This window comes from Hippoglossus hippoglossus, chromosome 17 (assembly GCF_009819705.1).
Source record: "Hippoglossus hippoglossus isolate fHipHip1 chromosome 17, fHipHip1.pri, whole genome shotgun sequence".
Taxonomy (NCBI): domain Eukaryota; kingdom Metazoa; phylum Chordata; class Actinopteri; order Pleuronectiformes; family Pleuronectidae; genus Hippoglossus; species Hippoglossus hippoglossus.
Genome location: NC_047167.1, coordinates 839,681 through 865,579, shown reverse-complemented (window position 1 = coordinate 865,579; position 25,899 = coordinate 839,681). Strand labels below are relative to the sequence as shown.

The 25,899-nt window shown below is 39.9% G+C and overlaps 2 non-coding genes across 2 annotated transcripts; one reads left to right on the top strand and one right to left on the bottom strand.

The window, feature by feature from the left end:
• Window positions 1–13,566: 13,566 nt before the first annotated feature.
• On the bottom strand, window positions 13,567–13,672 carry LOC117779020. Its single transcript, XR_004616918.1, has one exon. It is a non-coding gene; the product is annotated as a U6 spliceosomal RNA (small nuclear RNA).
• A 5,409-nt stretch (window positions 13,673–19,081) lies between these two features.
• On the top strand, window positions 19,082–19,187 carry LOC117779019. The gene has a single exon (XR_004616917.1). It is a non-coding gene; the product is annotated as a U6 spliceosomal RNA (small nuclear RNA).
• The last annotated feature ends 6,712 nt before the right edge of the window (window positions 19,188–25,899 follow it).

Sequence of the window (25,899 nt, the reverse complement as noted above, 5' to 3'; positions counted from 1 at the left end):
ACACATACATTCATAGAGTGCATCTATGGGCAACTATGGATTTGGGGTTTAGTATCTTGCCCAGAACACGTCGGCATGAGGATGAGGAAGACTGGGATCAAACCACCAACCTTCTGTTTAGAGGACCACCACTCTACCCCCTTATTCACAGCCACCCACATAATGATTTCTTTTAATCTTCATTAAATTGGTAAAATCTTTCTTCACAGCTGCACAAGATTCATTCAGACTCTCCTGACTACCTCTCTTTCTTTCTTGCTCTTGCTGACACACACACACACACACACACACACACACACACACACCCACACACACACACACACACACACACACACACATCTGTAGTCTCAGACTGGCTCAAAACAACATTTTGGTCTTAACTAACACAAATGACTTGGGGAAGTGAGCCATTTGTTATCGAATCTCTCAGGACAGATGTTAATACCAGGCCCTGTATTAAAGTTTTACAGTCGTTTATAGATAGGATTTTGTCTTGCATAGCATTAGATCCTGTGCTTGTGGTAATATGCAGCAGTATGACACTTGATGAATGTGAACTCATGTTTAACAGGTTTGTAACTTGTTGATGTGTATTCCTTTGAATATGCTGTTATAACTGTGTTCTGTACTATGTCAAAATAAATGTCAATGGTTTACTTCTTTCAGTGCCATGTGTTTGACTTGTCTGTTTCATTGTATTGCATTGCAATGTGTTTGTTCGCTGCAGCTTGATGTCTAAAAGATTATCTCCTGTGTTAAAGGAATTTACTGGTAACAAACACAGTTGCATTTGCAATCAGAATTTCTCACTTTAGCTGATTGAGGATGCACATTATCAATCAATCAGTCAAATATTATATAGCCCATATTCATGAATCATTTTTTTCTAGTTAGAGTTAGATTCTCTGTTGAGCAGGTTTTTATTAAATGTGTTGTGCTTTGAACAGTGGTGCCTTGTAACTGTAACTAGTAGCTCTATATTCTCCATGTTAAAATGCAGCTATTCTTGTTAATTTGCATGGGGTGAGTCTGCTTTGGGGTGAAAAGGGATGTTCAAATCGAGACTGCATCATGAAGAAAAATGTTGGACCAGGTGGCAATGCTACCTGGATCTGGCTTTCTGTGCTGAAGTGAGTAAGCATTAGCAGCCCTGGCCACTCCCCAGTATAGTCTGCCTCTCCACCTGTGATGTAAGCTCAGGTTACTCAGTTTTGTTTAATTTATGTTGCACCCTTTGAGAAGTTTTAGGTTTCACTCAGTTTAAAACTTTCTTTATAGCAACCTGTCTTCCCCCCAGCCTCAACTAAGCCAAACAAAGTTTTGCATATTACTCTAAAGCATTTGAGTTATTCTGAAAACACTTCTGTGTCTTGTCAGGAGTCTGTGTACTTTATTAGATCTCAAAACAGTATTCAAGGTTTTTGAGCTATTATTTCTTGAGGTCCTGGATAGTTACTAAGATGTTCAACCCAACATGTTTACCTTGACAGGCCAGGCCATATGTTGATTTTACATATGTATTACATGTTTAGCCGCATGTTGTCTTTTAAGCACTGGCTGTCGAGGTGGTGTCCTGTAAATGATGTGGGCTTTGTAGACAATTGGCAAACTCTTTGGAGGAAACCTGGTCTTATTAGGAGAGACGGCGCTCATCCCACTTGGGATGGAGCAGCTCTTTTATCGAGAAATATTACTCAATAAAATGACAACCCAGAGTTGGGACCAGGACGCAGAGCTGCAGTGCTACACACTTCTCTGCACTCCCTCTGGATCAGTCACACAACCACAACCCCATAGAGACTGTGTCTGTCCACTGTCCCATTAAATTATTAAATCAAACATTAACAGAGGGAGAATTCTACACAAAAAACTAATCAAAATGAACACAACCTCTGCAACAACACAACAAACAAAGACTTTTAAATGTGGACTTTTAAACATAAGATCACTATCATCAAAGGCTATTTAAGTAAATGAACTAGTCTCAGATCACAAAATAGATTTATTGTCCCTCACTGAGACCTGGCTGCATCCTGATGAATATGTCAGTCTAAATGAATCTACTCCCCCCAGACATATAAATACACATGTTCCCCGAGACTTTGGCTGAGGAGGTGGAGTTGCTGCTATTTTTAACTCCAGTCTATCAATTCATCCTAAACCTAAACTAAGCTACAACTCATTTGAAAGTCTTGTTCTTAGTCTTCCACACCAATCCAAGAAATACAAACAGCCAATCATATTTGCGCTTATTCTGAATTTTTATCAAACCTAGTCCTAAAAACATATTCATGTTGACAATAATAATGATAGCCTTAGTGTTGCATTAATTTCAGTACTAGACTCAATTGGTTTCAGTCAGTGTGTACACCAACCTACTCATTGTTGTAACCGCACACTTGACTTTGTACTATCATACGGTGTAAAAATTTAACAGCTACTAGTACGTCCACATTATCCGATTCTATCAGACCATTATTTAATAACCTTCGATTTCCCATTATCAGAATACATGCCACTTGTAAAAAAAAACTCATTTTCTAGATGTCTACCTGCTGTAGCTACATTTAATGAAATAATTCCAATTACATTTAAACCCGTACTATCCGTCGATATAACCAACGAATTCTTTAAAAACCCGAGCTCCACTGAGATTGACCATCTTGTCGATAGCTCTGTAAAGTCATTACGATTAACATTAGACTCAATAGCGCCTCTAAAAAAGAAACATGTAAAACATAGTAAATTAGCTCCGTGGTATAATTCCAAGACACATGAATTAAAACAAGCGTCAAGAAACTCGAAAGGAAGTGGCGCTCCAACAATCGTGTTGAAAATCACCTAGCCTGGAAAAATAGTGTTAAAGCATATAAGAAGGCCCTCCACAAAGCAAGAGCTGCCTACTACTCCACACTAATAGAAGGAAATAAAAACAACCCCAGGTTTCTCTTCAGCACTGTAGCCAGGCTGACAGAGAGTCACACCTCCACCGAACTCAGTATTCCTCAATCCCTGAATAGCAATTTCTTTATGAACTTCTTTCATGATAAAATTCTAACAATTAGAAATAAAATCAACCATCTCCTGCCCTCAGTTGGCACTAATACCTTATCAAGAACAGAAATCTCAGAAACAGCTGAGAATCCTACCAATTATTTAGACAGCTTCTCTCTGATCACCCTTGATCAGCTGACCAAAATAATATCATCATCTAAACCAACAACTTGTATCTTAGATCCCATTCCTACAAAATTACTTAAGGAAATTCTGCCCCTAATGGATAGTATGTTACTTAACACAATAAATCTCTCATTATCATCAGGATATGTACCACAGTCCTTTAAACTAGCTGTAATCAAACCCCTTCTCAAAAAATCCACCCTAGACCCGGAGGTTTTAACCAACTACAGACCGATATCCAACCTCCCCTTCCTGTCTAAAATCCTTAAAAAGGTTGCAGCCAATCAGCTGTGCGAGTTTCTCCAGGAAAGTAATATATATGAAGACTTTCAGTCGGGGTTTAGAGCCAATCACAGCACAGAGACAGCCTTGGCAAAAGTCACTAATGACCTTCTAATAGCTTCAGATCAGGGATTTGTGTCTGTCCTCGTCCTGTTAGATCTTAGTGCAGCATTCGACACTATTGACCATCACATTTTATTACAGAGACTAGAACAGTTAATTAGCATTAAAGGAACCACCCTAAACTGGTTAAAATAATATTTTTCACTTAAAACTAATTTCTAGGACCGCCTTCTTTCACTTACGTAACATCTCAAAAATCTGACATGTCCTTTCTCAAAAAGATGCAGAATAACTAGTCCCTCCTTTGTTACATCCAGACTTGATTATTGTAATTCCTTATTATCAGGCTCCAGCAGTAAGTCGTTAAAGACTCTGCAGCTTGTCCAAAATGCTGCAGCACGTGTCCTGACAAGAACCAAGAAAAGAGAGCACATTTCTCCAGTATTAGCTTCACTACACTGGCTTCCGGTTAAATCTAGAATAGAATTTAAAATTCTCCTCCTCACCTTCAAGGCCCTTAATAATATGGCACCATTATACCTCAAAGAGCTGATAGTACCTTATCAACCCACTAGAGCACTGTGCTCCCAGAATTCAGGCTTACTTGTCGTCCCTAAAGTCTCTAAAAGTAGAGTAGGAGCCAGAGCTTTCAGCTATCAAGCTCCTCTCCTATGGAATCATCTCCCACTTTCAGTTCGGGAGGCAGACACCATCTGTACGTTTAAGAGTAGGCTTAAAACCTTCCTTTTTGATAAAGCTTATAGTTAGAGCCGGTACAGGTTTGTCTTAGACCTGCTCTTAGTTATGCTGCTATAGGTCTAGAATGTCGGGGGACACATGACACACGGAGCTGCTCTTTCCAGCTTCTCCTTCCTCTTCTCAATCCTTATCACATCAAAGAAATGAATATCTCATCAATACATGTTACTGACTTGACTTCTTCCCCGGAGTCCCTTTGCCTTATCGTCCACAGATCCAGGTCATCGTGGATTATGATGGTGGATCACGTATCTGAGATCATGATCCTAATGGCGGATCCTGTATCGTTCTGGCTGATCATGATAATCATGGCAGATCCTGCTTGATATACAATATGTCTACTCACATACTGACAGTAATCCATCAATTCATTTACCTTCCATTATGCTACAACCTGTTTATTGTAATCAATGCTGCAAATACCCTTATCTTTCTGATGTTCTCCTTTACACTTGACATCTACTGCACTTCTGTCCGTGCTGGGAGAGGGATCCCTCACATGTGGCTGTCTCTGAGGTTTCTAAGTTATTTTTACCCTGTTAAAAGGTTGTTGTTTTTTTTGTAGTTTTTCCTTACTCTGACTGTGATTTGTGAATATGTAAACAAACAGTTCTTTGTGAAACCTTAAATTATTGTTCTTTAAAGAACCTAATTAGGTTGAAATATGGTTCTTTGAAGAACCAATAAGTAAAAGGTTCTTTGCAGAACCTAAAGAGGTTCCCCTATGGCAGTGGTGTCAAACTCAATCACAGAGAGAGCCAAGATTAAAAACTGGACTATGTCAACATTTATTGAACAGGATAGACCGGAAATTGGATAAAGTGAAAAAAGAAAACATGAGGTAGGCTACATTCTTCTTTTATGTACAGTACATGTGCCAGAGCCAAATGTTTGGCATCTTCTCTTGGCTGCCAGTTCATTAATGTTTAGGGTTAGGCTCTGTGCTGTGGAAACCCTACAGATGGATTGAAGGTGTGCATCAGTGAGATAACTCCTGTGTGGGTTTTTGTTTATCTTCATCACAGAGAAAAGCTGCTCACACAGGTATGCAGTGTTGTGCCAGTTCACACTTAAAATGAACTAGTTCACGTTTATAGTTCATTTATTAGAATTTTGAACTAAGTTTACAGTTAAAAAATGAATGAATGATGACAAACTTACGATCATGTGTTTGGTTCTGAATCGATGGTGTCGGATCATGTCTGCGTGTCGCTCCGCTCACTTTAACACTGAGTCCTGACTGTGAGCGTCACGCCTCGTGTTGTACTGAGCACAAAATGATGACGAGTCATTTTTCATGATGTTTAAATGCAGCCTCATAAACTCTGGAGCGAATCAAACAAACACTAAGTTACTTCATGTGCTGATCAGGTCCTATTAGTTACTGAAGGTTGAGAGAGAGCAGGTCAGAGTGGAGGAGGACACAGAAACTCCAGCTCGGTACAAACCAACTGCAGCTTCTGCTCTGATCACTGAGCAGCTGTGACCAGAGAAACTTTCTAAACTTTCTAACTTAACAGCTGTGGACTTCAAATAAGAGTTAGGATTTAAAGTGACACAGATTCTAATGTCACCTTTTTTATTTACAGTTGCTCCTGTTGCTTCAAAATCATGACCTAATGTAAGATATTAAAAATGAATATCAATCAATCAATCAAGTTTTATGTGTAATCCAAAATCTGCCCTTAACCCTCAACAAGAGTAAGAAAAAACTACAGAAACAAACCCTTTTAACAGGATAAAAAGAAGGTAGAAACCTCAGAGAGAGCCACATGTGAGGATCCCTCTCCCAGGACGGACAGAAGTGCAATAGATGCCACGTGTAACTGAACACATCAACAAAATTACAATATTCACAACACTGGTTCGAATAAACAGTTTTTAGCATATTGGAAAGGTGTGTCAATGTTTAAATTATTTATACGTAAGAAAATATCTGATGAAGGGAGTAGCAATGACAATTCAAATGGAGGAGTTATTGTTAGTAATGGTAGAATATGTGAGTAGGCATATTGTATATCAAGCAGTCTTGTTGTAATCATTGTCCATCACAATCTCTAAAAAGGGATGTTGATGTCCATGATTTTGGGTCTGAGATCAAAATCCACCATCCACAATGTGGCCACAGCTGCAGTCCTGGATCTGCAAACGATTAAGCACAAGGACTCCAGGGAAGAAGTCAAGTCATTGATATGTATTGATGAGACAATAATGTGATAAAGAGGGAGAAGAGGAAAGAGAAGCTGGATGTGTCATGTGTCCGACAATCTAGGCCTATAGCAGCATAACTAACTATAAGCCTAATCATAAAGGAAGGTTTTAAGCCTCCTCTTAAACGTACAGAGGGTGTCTGCCTCCTGTATGACATGGTTGATTTATTTAAATTGTTACGTACTGTGTGGACTACATTAACTTGCTCATATATAAATTGTTGGAAGACACAAATTTGACCTGTGCTGCAGTCTCTGTCACGCCGCAGTAAGAACAATACACCAGGCAGAAATTTGTAATTGTGTCATTTTTATAGCCATCATTGCAAACACATTTGTTTTGTCGTTTGTGAATACATGAGGTCATTCATGTGCACTCAGCCAATCCCGGTGAGTCAGGGACTGAGAGAACAGCTTTCTGCCCATTGAACACACAGAGATCAGACTGAAACAGACCCTCCATCATACTACTGATAAGACTTCAAAGAAGCTGACCCCCAAGTGGCAAAGTAACTGTGGCTGGACTAGTAAGTAATGTGATTACTGAATTTCAAAATCGAATCCCTGTTTTACTGTTAAATGTACAATACCATTTTGTAAGATCTTTATACAGCATTTCACTGAATATGTCAAAGAATTATGGGAAAATATATGGTCTATATTATAATCCTCCTCTACTGTAAATCCATATACAATGGTAAATATTCCCAGACAGAGGAGAGCACTGCTTTTTGCCCTACAGTGATAAATGATGCAAAATAAAATGAAGATCTGTGTACTTTCAGGTGGAGGAAGATCTAGCTACTTACTCACCTACGTGAGCTTCATGATAATCAACTCAAATTTGGTAACAGCACTAAGGAAATATGATTCCTGTATTTTTATGGGAGCGCAATTGACTAATAAATGCCAAGTTGAAATTGAAGACATTTATTCACTTTTTGTCTTCACTCTTTTAAATGGTAAACTGGTAAATGGTCTGTATTTATATAGAGCTTTTTTCTTGATTACCACTCTTTACAGTACAGTTTTGCCATTCACATTGTGGAGGAATTTTTGACCATCCTCACACATTACATCTGTACACCAATAGGAAAATAGTGCCTGTCTAATTCCACACATACTCCCTTCTCTCCCAGCAATACCTAGGTCAGGTTATAGATAAAGGGCCAAACCAACAGTACATTGTGGGCGGCTGTGGCTGAGGGGTAGAGAGGTCGTCCTCCAACCTGAAGGTCGGCAGTTCTTCAGTTCGATCCCCAGTCTCCCCCATCTGCATGCCGAAGTGTCCTTGGGCAAGATGCTGAACCCTGAATTGCCCCTCATAGAACAAGAAAGTGCTGCTAATAGATGCACTGTATGAATGTGTGTGTGAATGGGTGAATGTAAAACTGTACTGTAAAGAGCTTTGAGTGGTCATCAAGACTAGAAAAGCGTTATATAAATACAAAACCAAAACCATTACATTGTAGTGTCTATGTTGAAGGAGACATATTCACACACACATTCATACAGTGCATCTATGGCCAACACATCACTTGCGTCAGGGGAAATTCGGGGTTCAGTATCTTGCTCAAGGACACTTCAGCATGGGGAATTGGTATTGGTACCTCCAAGATGATATATCAGTGGTTTAAAGTCAAAGAAACTGCTACAATGTGTGTTTCCATGTCCTCTCTTCTGCCTCTCTCTGGAGCTGGAGACAGAACAGGATGCGTTCGCCTGCTTCTTGAGCCCGTCCTCTGATTGGCTGACTGCACTTTGACTGTGTTTAATGATCCAAGCGGCAACGTCCCGGGCTGAGCGATGAGGCCAATACGGAAGTGCAAAAAGCTGCAGTTCACTGGGTGGCCACTTGAAGCTGGCTGGCAGTCAATTCCCATTGACTCCCATGTTAAAAAGCCCGACTTTAGAGCAGAATTAAACCTGTTTACAGCCTGGTTCAAAAAACGGTTTTAGTCTCAATCACTAAGTTCTTCCTTCATGACAACTCATCACACTTCATGACATCACAAACTCAGTTTTTCTTACATGCTTTTATTTTTAAAGTGAAGTTCCTGTATAGACGCGGACTTGCTGTTATGAATCTGTAACTTCACAAAGGACAAGTTGTATGTTTTAGCGACCCTCCGAAGAGGCACAAGCTCTTACGGTGCTGTTTAGGGAAGTTTCAAATAAACCTGAAACCATCAGTTGAAAGTCTCGACCATCTTTCGGGGGATATGCTACAGATAGATAAAGGATAGTTTTCATTTTGGTCCATAATTCAAATATTTCGTTTGTTAGTCTTTTGTGATTCACTGTTATTTATACAGAAGGAGAGTCTGACAGTTTTAAGTGACGCTATACGTCATGGCGCTAATACAAGAAACGTTGCCAAACAAAAGACTGTCTAAGAGTGCAACAGTTACATGTAGCCCGCTGAACAAGGGCTCTGTGCGAAACGTCCATGCAAAATGTAACTTCATCAAAATACTAGATTACAATTATCTCAGGAAAACAGAGGCTTTTTTTTATTTTATTTTTTAATGAAAATTTATCTCGGAATTTCCGAGATAATTATCTCAGAAAAACAGAGTTTTTTTTGTTTTTCAAGTGAATGCAATACGCTTCCGTAGGTCACAGCCTCTCCCTCATCTTTCCACTTTCTCCTGACTCCGCTCCTGCTCTCTACACTTTCTCTCCGCTGCTCGCTCTCTCTCTCTCTCTCTCGCTCACTTCACCACTCACTCCCTCACCGTCCCATCCCCCACCCTGAGGGTGCCAATTTCAACACGTTCAACACAATTTAATTAGATAATAGTTTAGTCTGCCAGGGACCATTAGAAAAGGCACAAGGACAAGGTGTAAACAAGTTGAAAGTGTTCACAATGGGGGGTCAAATAAGTCGTCTTCTGAGTAGTGATTTGGTTTTTCGACCAGCACCTGAAGGCAGCACCAAAACCCAAACTGTGAGATCCCTCCGCCTCGCTGCAGAGCTAAAACACTCAGACCTGTGTCCGAGCACTAATTCAGACATCAGGACATTCTGACGGGGCAAAGGAAATCAACCTGATTGGCAGATTCAAATGGCTCCGAATAAAGTTGACCCACTTCTGGTCCTGCACGTTGAAGCACCTCATGACCGTGTGTGTGAATGATGTATGATTCAATACGCTTTAAATGTGTTGCCTTGTATTAATATTACAATTATAAATGTCTGTTATCAATATTATGATGTCATCATGTTTGTAATTGTGATAATAATAACTTTGCGACTGGTGTTTGATTGAGTGTCTTTACTCAGCTTCATGATTTATTACAAACTTGTGTGCAGGTGTCTGGTTTTCCCCCCAACGTTTGATTGGCCGGTCCCATTTGGGAAATGGTCGGTGCCCAAGCGTCGTCATCGCTCTCTGATTGGCTGCTGTGCTCGTGTGTCTGGAGCTTAGACTGTATATAAAAATATCTGGAGCAAGCAAGTGCCACTATCTCCCTCCTTCAGGAGAAGTAGTGAACTACAAGAGAAAGAGAGATATGAGTAACTCAGGTGTAATGTGCATGTGGTTTACTCCGGATAGTTGCGTCTCTGAAATAATGTGTGTACAGTACGGTTGGAAAATGTACAGTGTGCTGCTCAAAAAAACAGCTTTATGTAAAATCCCTGTGATTTGTGATGACTGCAGTGAGTGAGTGGTGTATTTGTTTTAATGTCACATTCTATCTGATGGTTATGGTTATGCTGGAGTATGTTGGAGAACCATGGAGGAGACACGAGTCCAAGGTCAGAGGTCAAAGCAGAGCGATTTTATTTTCTTTCATTTCTTGGCAATTTTCTTTGCTCTTCTCTGTGCGCGTGTGGTTCGAGCTCTGCATAGAGAGAACAGAGAATTAATATAACATCCAAAAATCTCAACAGAGATAGTGTGCATGAGTAGGTACAGGACGCACACTGCATGGCTGAGGTGACAAAGACAGAACAAAGGGAGGGAGGCAGTATAGAATGCCTCTGATTAGACTGAAGTGATTCCACCTGAGGGGGGGGGATGTCCTTCCCAGGCAGGAGCTCCTCATCTGTTTCACCCCTTCTCAGGTGAAGTCTTGTGATCCCTGGATGTTTTAAATCAACAAATAGGCATCACATGCTGCATGGGGTGTTTGGATGGGGCTTTATTTTATGTTAATTAATCTTTTAAAGATCACTTAAGTTACATTGTTTACATTTTCAGCTTCTTAACTTTTTTCTCCGAGCTGTTGTGCCAATGACTTAAAAAAAAAAGGTAAAAAACTCAGACAATAAATCTTCTTGAATCTTGTGCAATAAACCCACAGCAAAGATTACAACATACACACACGCTCAATCTGTATAATATTTATCTCCCATTCCAAATAAATATTTAATTTCCGAGGATAAACTCACTTACAGGGGAGAACAAAAGTATAAATCTATGTTTGATTATCCCGCCGCACACACCCACTAGTACATCTAAATCGTACCATGTTTCCAGGTGCGCCAAGTGCATCCTGTCCTCCGTGCGCACTGGACATTAAACTGCGCTTTGTACGGTGCACTGTGGCGCGCGAGGATATAGGGCCCTAGGTTCTAAACTATAAACTAGGGCCCCTCCCCCACCCTGAGGGGGGGAGTTGAAGTCGTTAAACGTTTGTCAACCACGGGACCTGAGGCTGCTCTTTCATTGGCTGTGGCAGAGTTTCCAAGGGACACGGACACGCCTTCTCAGGTACATGCGCCTCCACCGTGTCACTTCCACTGTGAGCTGACCGGCAGACACTTGATGACTTCAAGTGGAACTGCGGCACATCAGGGGGAGGGGGGGGGAGACCCTCAAACTTCTTTCTGCAAACGGCATGAAAGTTGCCACAGTCACTTAGACACAATGAGGCTTCATTTTTGCAGCAGCTTTAATTTATCTGAAGCTCGATGCAGACAACAAAACAAATGTCTCCATTCAACCAAGCTGTGGTATAATAATAATAATAATAATAATAATAATAATAATAATAATAATAATAATAATAATCAACATCATCATCATCATCATCAGCATCATATTATGATGATTATTATATTAATTATTATTATAATAATAATTATTGTTGTTATTGATATTATTATTATTATTATTATTGTTATTATTTGTATATGCATTATTATAATAATCATTATTTGTATTATTATTATTACTATTAGTATTATTATTTTAATTAGAGAGGTGACTATGACTATAGGAACAGAGCCTAATGCAGAGTTTACAAATAGTTCAAACATGAAATATGAAAATGTGTGAAATTGTTCATTGTAAGAATTGTGAGTAGTGTAGTTCTAGTGCTGCTCACACCTCTGATAGACTTACTTCTCTAGTTAAATCTCAACATATTTATCACGTGCAAATTATTGTGAATAATATCGTGGGCACTTGTATGTGTTGTGTTAATGTTTAAGAATTTACATTTAACGTCGATGAACTGCGTATGACATCTTTAAGTGTAGCACTATCTAAGCAGGTACGTTAACTTTGTACTGAGTGAGCGTTGGCAAACTGTCAAATGCTAAATAATGTAGCTAGCTTTAATAAGAAGAATAATACTAATAAAAATACTAATAGGCTTCCACTGTCACATATGATTAGTGTACAAATGCTTAATGAACACGGGGAACAGTGTCTTTTCTACTTATAATGTCCACTGATTTCCCAAATTGAATGGACTCCGATTAACAAGGTTTCGATTCGATATCGAATTTGATTTGATTCAATATGGATTCAGTTGGTGATATGTCAGTCTACATTACGAATTGAGCTTGGATATGAAAGAAACGCTCAGAGAACTGAAGCTGTAAACTGTGCAAGGAAACCTCGCACTTGGTGCTTTATTAATAATATTAAGTTCGTCACAATGTGTTGTCCCAGAAATGATTGTGATAAATGATTTTATTGTCATTCTGAAACCATTCATACCACTGATATAATGATAATATCACAGCATGATAATAATAACGCTTACAAAGAGCAATGAGCTTTTAATTCTTAAGAATATAAAGTCTGATAGTTGAATTAGAATTTTAAAAGATTAGGGTCAAATAGACTCGTCGTCCTTTGAGTAGTGTTTGGGGTTTTTTCGACAGCACCTGAAGGCAGCACCAAAAACTAACTTAATGTGTGAGATCACAGAGATAAAATAAAAATTAAGAAGAAATCAACTTGATTCAAATGGCTCAGAATGAAGTTGACCCACTTCTAGATCCGGGCCCGTTCAGAAGTAAACATTCACTCAGCTTGTTGTTCACCGGACAGATGTGACAAAAGACAGATGTTAGGATTTACTGGACATGAGCGGTTCGCCTCCGCCTGCCGTGCTGCCAGTGTGTGACTGATGTGTGATAGAGAAAGTCCTGCACCTATACAAGCACCTCATGACTGTGTGTGTGTATATATATAATAGAATAATATAATTTCAAATGTGTTGCCTTGTATTTGTAATTAATGTTACAATTATAAATGTCTGTTATCAATATTATGATGACATCATGTTTGTAATTGTGATAATAATAACTTTACGACTGGTGTTTGATTGAGTCTCTTCAGAATCAGAATCAGAATTATTTTATTGGTCAAGTATATTTTCACATACAGGAAATTGACTTGGTGTGGTTGGTGCATAGAACATAAATCAACAATATATACAAGTAGACAAAGTCTTAACTGAAAAATTGGCAAAAGAGCAAATATTAACAAATGGCAAAAAATAAGAGACCAATGTTTTATGAAATAGAAACATTTTACTCAGCTTCATGATTTATTATAAACTTACTATTGTTTGAATCATAATTATATTCTTCACTGTTTGTAATCTCGATGAGCAGCGTGTTCCTCTTGTATTTATTTATCCTAGAAACGGAGCTTGCAGCAGCTGTGTCTCTTCTGCCACTGCCACTGCGCCACCCAGCGGCTGCTTCGGGCCAGTTCCGGTGGCTGTGATGCTGTCGGTCTCTCCTGTGTGACAAGGGCGCCACCTGCTGGCGTATTTTTTCATAAATTCAGGACAATTTGGGACAATTTGGGACAAAATTTAAGAAAATGAGGAACGCTTCACGAATTTGCGTGTCATCCTTTCGCAGGGGCCATGCTAATCTTCTCTGTATCGTATCCAATTTATTATATGTGAAACCGAAGTTTCACAAACACACCATGGGCACGAATGTCTTATAAAGAGGGTGTAAACGAAAGTATCACTGAGTCATGGTGCTGTTTATTCTGGGATTTCCTTGTGGAGCTCAGACAGAAGCAGACACACTTCTGGAGCCTCTCTCTCTCTCTCTCAGAGCTGCCCTAACCCTAACCCGAACCCTAACCCGAACCCTATCAACCGTTTGTATCTATGAACCTCCGCGTTATTCTCAAGCTCACGGGGCCGATGGGAGAAATATGCAAATGAGCTCATCGTCACGGCAGCTTGATTGGTTGGCTGCAGGCGAGAGACCAGAAGACCCTCCCATAAATGGCTGTCTTACTTTGCCTCTGAGCAAACATAGGATGATGTTATTTAGAACATCTTTTTTTGATCAAACTCAAAGATAACCTTTATCCCAAACAATTGGGGCATCTTAGCCTTTGCTCTTTTTTTTTTTGCAATTATAGGATGGTTGAATACAAGTTTTTTCTTTTCTTTTTTAAATCAAACAAACAACCAAACCTTTACACAATTAAATGTGAATGTGAAATCTGAATCTGAGCCCATCTGCAGAAGCAGTGTTGAGCCAGTTCACACTTCAAAAGAACGAGTTCCAAGTTCAGTTCATGCAGATGAAAATAAACTAGTTCACGTTCATAGTTCATTTTGTATTGGGATGATTAGGTGACAAACGTACGGTCATGTGTTTGGTTCTGAATCGATGGTGTCGGATCATGTCTGCGTGTCGCTCCGCTCACTTTAACACTGAGTCCTGACTGTGAGCGTCACGTCTCCTGTTGTACTGAGCACAAAATGATGACGAGTCATTGGACGAGTCTGGAGCGAATCAAACAAACACTAAGTTACTTCATGTGCTGATCAGGTCCTGATAACTAGTGACGAGTGTTTATTAGTTCAAGTGAGAGCAGAGTGGAGGAGGACACAGAAACTCCAGCTCGGTACAAACCAACTGCAGCTTCTGATCAGTGATCAGGACGCAGCGGAGCTGATCACAGATCAGCTGAGACCAGAGAAACTCTGTGTTTCACTGTTCTTCTACAAAGTCACTGACCGGCTGCTTAACGTGAACTGCCTCTGAGCAAGTGAGCGGGGGCGGGTATGGGTACATGGAGCCGGTCATTCCGCGCATGCGTTAGTGCGTTAAAAAGATGAATGCATTAATTCCACAAATTACCTGGAGCAGTTGTGTAACCGTCATATTTAAGCTCTGTCAGACTGATTGTTATAATGTAAAAGATAAGAGTGACATTTATAAATGTAATTGTGTTACTAATGATCACAGAATTATTCAAAATTTAAAAACAATATTAATCCTAATCATAAATTCCACTATGTTGAATATACTGTATATTCAATTAAATTTCAAATCTATTTTATTTGTATAGCGCCAAATAACAATATACATTATCTCAAGGCACTTTACATAGAAGGTCAAGTATATGTTACCTTGAAATCTCTTACAACCAAAACATGAAACAGATTCCATCCTCATTCTGTGCATGGTAGCTTATGAGCGTAGGTACATGGTAATAGTTATTGATTCTCATTTTTGTTGCCCTATGCTTAATTAGATTCAGTGGGTACATTGGCCCTTTAAGAGTGATTTTTCTTTTCTCTCTTGCCCAGCTCCATATACTGTATGAGGCCACTGTATGAGGCCACTCCATGCATGCCAGTTTCCCTACACACCACAAATGACACATATAGGCCACTGCCCTACCAGTGAATCATGAGTCACTGGTGGGGCATTGGGGCAGAAAATAGTCCCCCCTAGTTCTGACTTGCAGCTGGTCAAAAAAAGATTCCAAAGCTGTGCTAGGAATTCTGAGATGGATTCCTTTCCCTTTCCTGGTTGCTCTATCTATTGATTCATCCCTTGTTGTTGGAGCATCTATGGTGAAAGAGGCACAAATGTGCTTTAATTGATGTTACCCTGGATAAGATCTATTGACTGGAAGATTTGCTTTATAGTTAAAGACCCAAAAAGGAGATTTTAACTGGTTATGAAACAGTCTTATTTGAATATTGCTGCCTCTTTAAAAACCTAAAACAGCCAATAAGACAGTGTCTGTGCTTACCCGCGAGGTCAGAGCAACGGTTTATGGCAGTCATGCTGGAAAAGCTTATGTTTGGGCGAAGGAAGAGAAGGCAGAAGTGGGGAAAGCGAGCCAGGCTAAAGGCTAGGCCAAAGGCTAGGCCAAAGGCTAAGGCGTATAGACCAGCGCTCCAGAGTCTGTTCGTAGCCAACCCCTGGTCTCGTACAAGATGGATGCGATCAGAATGATTGATTGCTATAAATCCTGCAAACAGCTGTGTGTGGTTTGATATTGATATTGTCTCAGGTCGGAAGGTCCCTTTCCCCACAATAATAGGAGAGGGGAAGTATGGATTTCTCGTACCTGTATAAATGGACCACTGCTCAAAAAATTTAAGGGAACACTTAAATCACATATCAGATCTTGAAGAACGAATTATTCAAGTTGAAAATGTTTACTGATGTACATTGTATAATTTGTTGAGAACAAAATGACGTAACAATGGTAAATGGAAACCAGAATCATCAACCCATTGAGGACTAGATTAAAAAAGTAAAACATTTAAATCACAGGCTGATCTAATTTGCGTGGATTTCCTCACGGAAACTTCACCACCTGCCTGTACGCACCCTTGACAACGTCTGGGCATGCTCCTGACGAGATCTGGATCAGTGAGCTCCTGTACAGTCTGTGGCGGTACTGAGCAGTGTCGAATGCACCGATACATAACGTCCCATAGGTGCTCAATTGGATTTAGGTCAGGGGAAAGTAAGGGTCACTCATTGGCATCAATGCCTTCATCATCCAGGAACTGCCTACTAGGGCTGCACGATATTAGGAAAACATGCATATGCTATAACGTTGTTTAATATCGCGATGACGATATGATTTGCGATAAATAAACATAAACAGTCCCGTACTACTGACGCATAGACCACGGACAGCTCCACAGCCAGGAGAAGGCTGTGGAGCTGTCCGTGGTCTATGCGTCCGGAGCGACACCAAGTCGGGTGCAGGCAGAGGGAGCCATGCACAGCTCCACTAAGTCTACTTACAGTGTTCATTATCACCCTAACTATACAAAACAACGTTTCGCGTATGACTTATTGATTCGGGAAGTCCGAATCTGTGAATATCTTTCCAACTTTACTGAACTGTTTTCCGCCCATGAATCATTGTCGTAAGAAGAGAATAAGAAGAGAAAACAGAGAAAACAGAGAATTTGAAAACATAGATGTATGAAAAGACTGTAAGTAGACTTAGTGGAGCTGTGCATGGCTCCCTCTGCCTGCACCCGACTTGGTGTCGCTCCGGACGCATAGACCACGGACAGACTGTTTCATAACCAGTTAAAATCTCCTTTTTGGGTCTTTAACTATAAAGCAAATCTTCCAGTCAATAGATCTTATCCAGGGTAACATCAATTAAAGCACATTTGTGCCTCTTTCACCATAGATGCTCCAACAACAAGGGATGAATCAATAGATAGAGCAACCAGGAAAGGGAAAGGAATCCATCTCAGAATTCCTAGCACAGCTTTGGAATCTTTTTTTGACCAGCTGCAAGTCAGAACTAGGGGGGACTATTTTCTGCCCCAATGCCCCACCAGTGACTCATGATTCACTGGTAGGGCAGTGGCCTATATGTGTCATTTGTGGTGTGTAGGGAAACTGGCATGCATGGAGTGGCCTCATACAGTGGCCTCATACAGTATATGGAGCTGGGCAAGAGAGAAAAGAAAAATCACTCTTAAAGGGCCAATGTACCCACTGAATCTAATTAAGCATAGGGCAACAAAAATGAGAATCAATAACTATTACCATGTACCTACGCTCATAAGCTACCATGCACAGAATGAGGATGGAATCTGTTTCATGTTTTGGTTGTAAGAGATTTCAAGGTAACATATACTTGACCTTCTATGTAAAGTGCCTTGAGATAATGTATATTGTTATTTGGCGCTATACAAATAAAATAGATTTGAAATTTAATTGAATATACAGTATATTCAACATAGTGGAATTTATGATTAGGATTAATATTGTTTTTAAATTTTGAATAATTCTGTGATCATTAGTAACACAATTACATTTATAAATGTCACTCTTATCTTTTACATTATAACAATCAGTCTGACAGAGCTTAAATATGACGGTTACACAACTGCTCCAGGTAATTTGTGGAATTAATGCATTCATCTTTTTAACGCACTAACGCATGCGCGGAATGACCGGCTCCATGTACCCATACCCGCCCCCGCTCACTTGCTCAGAGGCAGTTCACGTTAAGCAGCCGGTCAGTGACTTTGTAGAAGAACAGTGAAACACAGAGTTTCTCTGGTCTCAGCTGATCTGTGATCAGCTCCGCTGCGTCCTGATCACTGATCAGAAGCTGCAGTTGGTTTGTACCGAGCTGGAGTTTCTGTGTCCTCCTCCACTCTGCTCTCACTTGAACTAATAAACACTCGTCACTAGTTATCAGGACCTGATCAGCACATGAAGTAACTTAGTGTTTGTTTGATTCGCTCCAGACTCGTCCAATGACTCGTCATCATTTTGTGCTCAGTACAACAGGAGACGTGACGCTCACAGTCAGGACTCAGTGTTAAAGTGAGCGGAGCGACACGCAGACATGATCCGACACCATCGATTCAGAACCAAACACATGACCGTACGTTTGTCACCTAAATCATCCCAATACAAAATGAACTATGAACGTGAACTAGTTTATTTTCATCTGCATGAACTGAACTTGGAACTCGTTCTTTTGAAGTGTGAACTGGCTCAACACTGCTTCTGCAGATGGGCTCAGATTCAGATTTCACATTCACATTTAATTGTGTAAAGGTTTGGTTGTTTGTTTGATTTAAAAAAGAAAAGAAAAAACTTGTATTCAACCATCCTATAATTGCAAAAAAAAAAAGAGCAAAGGCTAAGATGCCCCAATTGTTTGGGATAAAGGTTATCTTTGAGTTTGATCAAAAAAAGATGTTCTAAATAACATCATCCTATGTTTGCTCAGAGGCAAAGTAAGACAGCCATTTATGGGAGGGTCTTCTGGTCTCTCGCCTGCAGCCAACCAATCAAGCTGCCGTGACGATGAGCTCATTTGCATATTTCTCCCATCGGCCCCGTGAGCTTGAGAATAACGCGGAGGTTCATAGATACAAACGGTTGATAGGGTTCGGGTTAGGGTTCGGGTTAGGGTTAGGGCAGCTCTGAGAGAGAGAGAGAGAGGCTCCAGAAGTGTGTCTGCTTCTGTCTGAGCTCCACAAGGAAATCCCAGAATAAACAGCACCATGACTCAGTGATACTTTCGTTTACACCCTCTTTATAAGACATTCGTGCCCATGGTGTGTTTGTGAAACTTCGGTTTCACATATACTAAAATTGGAACGATACAGAGAAGATTAGCATGGCCCCTGCGCAAGGATGACACGCAAATTCGTGAAGCGTTCCTCATTTTCTTAAATTTTGTCCCAAATTGTCCCAAATTGTCCTGAATTTATGAAAAAATACGCCAGCAGGTGGCGCCCTTGTCACACAGGAGAGACCGACAGCATCACAGCCACCGGAACTGGCCCGAAGCAGCCGCTGGGTGGCGCAGTGGCAGTGGCAGAAGAGACACAGCTGCTGCAAGCTCCGTTTCTAGGATAAATAAATACAAGAGGAACACGCTGCTCATCGAGATTACAAACAGTGAAGAATATAATTATGATTCAAACAATAGTAAGTTTATAATAAATCATGAAGCTGAGTAAAATGTTTCTATTTCATAAAACATTGGTCTCTTATTTTTTGCCATTTGTTAATATTTGCTCTTTTGCCAATTTTTCAGTTAAGACTTTGTCTACTTGTATATATTGTTGATTTATGTTCTATGCACCAACCACACCAAGTCAATTTCCTGTATGTGAAAATATACTTGACCAATAAAATAATTCTGATTCTGATTCTGAAGAGACTCAATCAAACACCAGTCGTAAAGTTATTATTATCACAATTACAAACATGATGTCATCATAATATTGATAACAGACATTTATAATTGTAACATTAATTACAAATACAAGGCAACACATTTGAAATTATATTATTCTATTATATATATACACACACACAGTCATGAGGTGCTTGTATAGGTGCAGGACTTTCTCTATCACACATCAGTCACACACTGGCAGCACGGCAGGCGGAGGCGAACCGCTCATGTCCAGTAAATCCTAACATCTGTCTTTTGTCACATCTGTCCGGTGAACAACAAGCTGAGTGAATGTTTACTTCTGAACGGGCCCGGATCTAGAAGTGGGTCAACTTCATTCTGAGCCATTTGAATCAAGTTGATTTCTTCTTAATTTTTATTTTATCTCTGTGATCTCACACATTAAGTTAGTTTTTGGTGCTGCCTTCAGGTGCTGTCGAAAAAACCCCAAACACTACTCAAAGGACGACGAGTCTATTTGACCCTAATCTTTTAAAATTCTAATTCAACTATCAGACTTTATATTCTTAAGAATTAAAAGCTCATTGCTCTTTGTAAGCGTTATTATTATCATGCTGTGATATTATCATTATATCAGTGGTATGAATGGTTTCAGAATGACAATAAAATCATTTATCACAATCATTTCTGGGACAACACATTGTGACGAACTTAATATTATTAATAAAGCACCAAGTGCGAGGTTTCCTTGCACAGTTTACAGCTTCAGTTCTCTGAGCGTTTCTTTCATATCCAAGCTCAATTCGTAATGTAGACTGACATATCACCAACTGAATCCATATTGAATCAAATCAAATTCGATATCGAATCGAAACCTTGTTAATCGGAGTCCATTCAATTTGGGAAATCAGTGGACATTATAAGTAGAAAAGACACTGTTCCCCGTGTTCATTAAGCATTTGTACACTAATCATATGTGACAGTGGAAGCCTATTAGTATTTTTATTAGTATTATTCTTCTTATTAAAGCTAGCTACATTATTTAGCATTTGACAGTTTGCCAACGCTCACTCAGTACAAAGTTAACGTACCTGCTTAGATAGTGCTACACTTAAAGATGTCATACGCAGTTCATCGACGTTAAATGTAAATTCTTAAACATTAACACAACACATACAAGTGCACACGATATTATTCACAATAATTTGCACGTGATAAATATGTTGAGATTTAACTAGAGAAGTAAGTCTATCAGAGGTGTGAGCAGCACTAGAACTACACTACTCACAATTCTTACAATGAACAATTTCACACATTTTCATATTTCATGTTTGAACTATTTGTAAACTCTGCATTAGGCTCTGTTCCTATAGTCATAGTCACCTCTCTAATTAAAATAATAATACTAATAGTAATAATAATAATACAAATAATGATTATTATAATAATGCATATACAAATAATAACAATAATAATAATAATAATAATATCAATAACAACAATAATTATTATTATAATAATAATTAATATAATAATAATCATCATAATATGATGCTGATGATGATGATGATGATGTTGATTATTATTATTATTATTATTATTATTATTATTATTATTATTATTATTATTATTATTATTATACCACAGCTTGGTTGAATGGAGACATTTGTTTTGTTGTCTGCATCGAGCTTCAGATAAATTAAAGCTGCTGCAAAAATGAAGCCTCATTGTGTCTAAGTGACTGTGGCAACTTTCATGCCGTTTGCAGAAAGAAGTTTGAGGGTCTCCCCCCCCCTCCCCCTGATGTGCCGCAGTTCCACTTGAAGTCATCAAGTGTCTGCCGGTCAGCTCACAGTGGAAGTGACACGGTGGAGGCGCATGTACCTGAGAAGGCGTGTCCGTGTCCCTTGGAAACTCTGCCACAGCCAATGAAAGAGCAGCCTCAGGTCCCGTGGTTGACAAACGTTTAACGACTTCAACTCCCCCCCTCAGGGTGGGGGAGGGGCCCTAGTTTATAGTTTAGAACCTAGGGCCCTATATCCTCGCGCGCCACAGTGCACCGTACAAAGCGCAGTTTAATGTCCAGTGCGCACGGAGGACAGGATGCACTTGGCGCACCTGGAAACATGGTACGATTTAGATGTACTAGTGGGTGTGTGCGGCGGGATAATCAAACATAGATTTATACTTTTGTTCTCCCCTGTAAGTGAGTTTATCCTCGGAAATTAAATATTTATTTGGAATGGGAGATAAATATTATACAGATTGAGCGTGTGTGTATGTTGTAATCTTTGCTGTGGGTTTATTGCACAAGATTCAAGAAGATTTATTGTCTGAGTTTTTTACCTTTTTTTTTTAAGTCATTGGCACAACAGCTCGGAGAAAAAAGTTAAGAAGCTGAAAATGTAAACAATGTAACTTAAGTGATCTTTAAAAGATTAATTAACATAAAATAAAGCCCCATCCAAACACCCCATGCAGCATGTGATGCCTATTTGTTGATTTAAAACATCCAGGGATCACAAGACTTCACCTGAGAAGGGGTGAAACAGATGAGGAGCTCCTGCCTGGGAAGGACATCCCCCCCCCCCCCCCCCTCAGGTGGAATCACTTCAGTCTAATCAGAGGCATTCTATACTGCCTCCCTCCCTTTGTTCTGTCTTTTTCACCTCAGCCATGCAGTGTGCGTCCTGTACCTACTCATGCACACTATCTCTGTTGAGATTTTCGGATGTTATATTAATTCTCTGTTCTCTCTATGCAGAGCTCGAACCACACGCGCACAGAGAAGAGCAAAGAAAATTGCCAAGAAATGAAAGAAAATAAAATCGCTCTGCTTTGACCTCTGACCTTGGACTCGTGTCTCCTCCATGGTTCTCCAACATACTCCAGCATAACCATAACCATCAGATAGAATGTGACATTAAAACAAATACACCACTCACTCACTGCAGTCATCACAAATCACAGGGATTTTACATAAAGCTGTTTTTTTGAGCAGCACACTGTACATTTTCCAACCGTACTGTACACACATTATTTCAGAGACGCAACTATCCGGAGTAAACCACATGCACATTACACCTGAGTTACTCATATCTCTCTTTCTCTTGTAGTTCACTACTTCTCCTGAAGGAGGGAGATAGTGGCACTTGCTTGCTCCAGATATTTTTATATACAGTCTAAGCTCCAGACACACGAGCACAGCAGCCAATCAGAGAGCGATGACGACGCTTGGGCACCGACCATTTCCCAAATGGGACCGGCCAATCAAACGTTGGGGGGAAAACCAGACACCTGCACACAAGTTTGTAATAAATCATGAAGCTGAGTAAAGACACTCAATCAAACACCAGTCGCAAAGTTATTATTATCACAATTACAAACATGATGACATCATAATATTGATAACAGACATTATAATTGTAATATTAATACAAGGCAACACATTTAAAGCGTATTGAATCATACATCATTCACACACACGGTCATGAGGTGCTTCAACGTGCAGGACCAGAAGTGGGTCAACTTTATTCGGAGCCATTTGAATCTGCCAATCAGGTTGATTTCCTTTGCCCCGTCAGAATGTCCTGATGTCTGAATTAGTGCTCGGACACAGGTCTGAGTGTTTTAGCTCTGCAGCGAGGCGGAGGGATCTCACAGTTTGGGTTTTGGTGCTGCCTTCAGGTGCTGGTCGAAAAACCAAATCACTACTCAGAAGACGACTTATTTGACCCCCCATTGTGAACACTTTCAACTTGTTTACACCTTGTCCTTGTGCCTTTTCTAATGGTCCCTGGCAGACTAAACTATTATCTAATTAAATTGTGTTGAACGTGTTGAAATTGGCACCCTCAGGGTGGGGGATGGGACGGTGAGGGAGTGAGTGGTGAAGTGAGCGAGAGAGAGAGAGAGAGCGAGCAGCGGAGAGAAAGTGTAGAGAGCAGGAGCGGAGTCAGGAGAAAGTGGAAAGATGAGGGAGAGGCTGTGACCTACGGAAGCGTATTGCATTCACTTGAAAAACAAAAAAAACTCTGTTTTTCTGAGATAATTATCTCGGAAATTCCGAGATAAATTTTCATTAAAAAAATAAAATAAAAAAAAGCCTCTGTTTTCCTGAGATAATTGTAATCTAGTATTTTGATGAAGTTACATTTTGCATGGACGTTTCGCACAGAGCCCTTGTTCAGCGGGCTACATGTAACTGTTGCACTCTTAGACAGTCTTTTGTTTGGCAACGTTTCTTGTATTAGCGCCATGACGTATAGCGTCACTTAAAACTGTCAGACTCTCCTTCTGTATAAATAACAGTGAATCACAAAAGACTAACAAACGAAATATTTGAATTATGGACCAAAATGAAAACTATCATTTATCTATCTGTAGCATATCCCCCGAAAGATGGTCGAGACTTTCAACTGATGTTTTCAGGTTTATTTGAAACTTCCCTAAACAGCACCGTAAGAGCTTGTGCCTCTTCGGAGGGTCGCTAAAACATACAACTTGTCCTTTGTGAAGTTACAGATTCATAACAGCAAGTCCGCGTCTATACAGGAACTTCACTTTAAAAATAAAAGCATGTAAGAAAAACTGAGTTTGTGATGTCATGAAGTGTGATGAGTTGTCATGAAGGAAGAACTTAGTGATTGAGACTAAAACCGTTTTTTGAACCAGGCTGTAAACAGGTTTAATTCTGCTCTAAAGTCGGGCTTTTTAACATGGGAGTCAATGGGAATTGACTGCCAGCCAGCTTCAAGTGGCCACCCAGTGAACTGCAGCTTTTTGCACTTCCGTATTGGCCTCATCGCTCAGCCCGGGACGTTGCCGCTTGGATCATTAAACACAGTCAAAGTGCAGTCAGCCAATCAGAGGACGGGCTCAAGAAGCAGGCGAACGCATCCTGTTCTGTCTGCAGCTCCAGAGAGAGGCAGAAGAGAGGACATGGAAACACACATTGTAGCAGTTTCTTTGACTTTAAACCACTGATATATCATCTTGGAGGTACCAATACCAATTCCCCATGCTGAAGTGTCCTTGAGCAAGATACTGAACCCCGAATTTCCCCTGACGCAAGTGATGTGTTGGCCATAGATGCACTGTATGAATGTGTGTGTGAATATGTCTCCTTCAACATAGACACTACAATGTAATGGTTTTGTTTTTGTATTTATATAACGCTTTTCTAGTCTTGATGACCACTCAAAGCTCTTTACAGTACAGTTTTACATTCACCCATTCACACACACATTCATACAGTGCATCTATTAGCAGCACTTTCTTGTTCTATGAGGGGCAATTCAGGGTTCAGCATCTTGCCCAAGGACACTTCGGCATGCAGATGGGGGAGACTGGGGATCGAACTGAAGAACTGCCGACCTTCAGGTTGGAGGACGACCTCTCTACCCCTCAGCCACAGCCGCCCACAATGTACTGTTGGTTTGGCCCTTTATCTATAACCTGACCTAGGTATTGCTGGGAGAGAAGGGAGTATGTGTGGAATTAGACAGGCACTATTTTCCTATTGGTGTACAGATGTAATGTGTGAGGATGGTCAAAAATTCCTCCACAATGTGAATGGCAAAACTGTACTGTAAAGAGTGGTAATCAAGAAAAAAGCTCTATATAAATACAGACCATTTACCAGTTTACCATTTAAAAGAGTGAAGACAAAAAGTGAATAAATGTCTTCAATTTCAACTTGGCATTTATTAGTCAATTGCGCTCCCATAAAAAATACAGGAATCATATTTCCTTAGTGCTGTTACCAAATTTGAGTTGATTATCATGAAGCTCACGTAGGTGAGTAAGTAGCTAGATCTTCCTCCACCTGAAAGTACACAGATCTTCATTTTATTTTGCATCATTTATCACTGTAGGGCAAAAAGCAGTGCTCTCTGTCTGGGAATATTTACCATTGTATATGGATTTACAGTAGAGGAGGATTATAATATAGACCATATATTTTCCCATAATTCTTTGACATATTCAGTGAAATGCTGTATAAAGATCTTACAAAATGGTATTGTACATTTAACAGTAAAACAGGGATTCGATTTTGAAATTCAGTAATCACATTACTTACTAGTCCCAGCCACAGTTACTTTGCCACTTGGGGGTCAGCTTTTTTGAAGTCTTATCAGTAGTATGATGGAGGGTCTGTTTCAGTCTGATCTCTGTGTGTTCAATGGGCAGAAAGCTGTTCTCTCAGTCCCTGACTCACCGGGATTGGCTGAGTG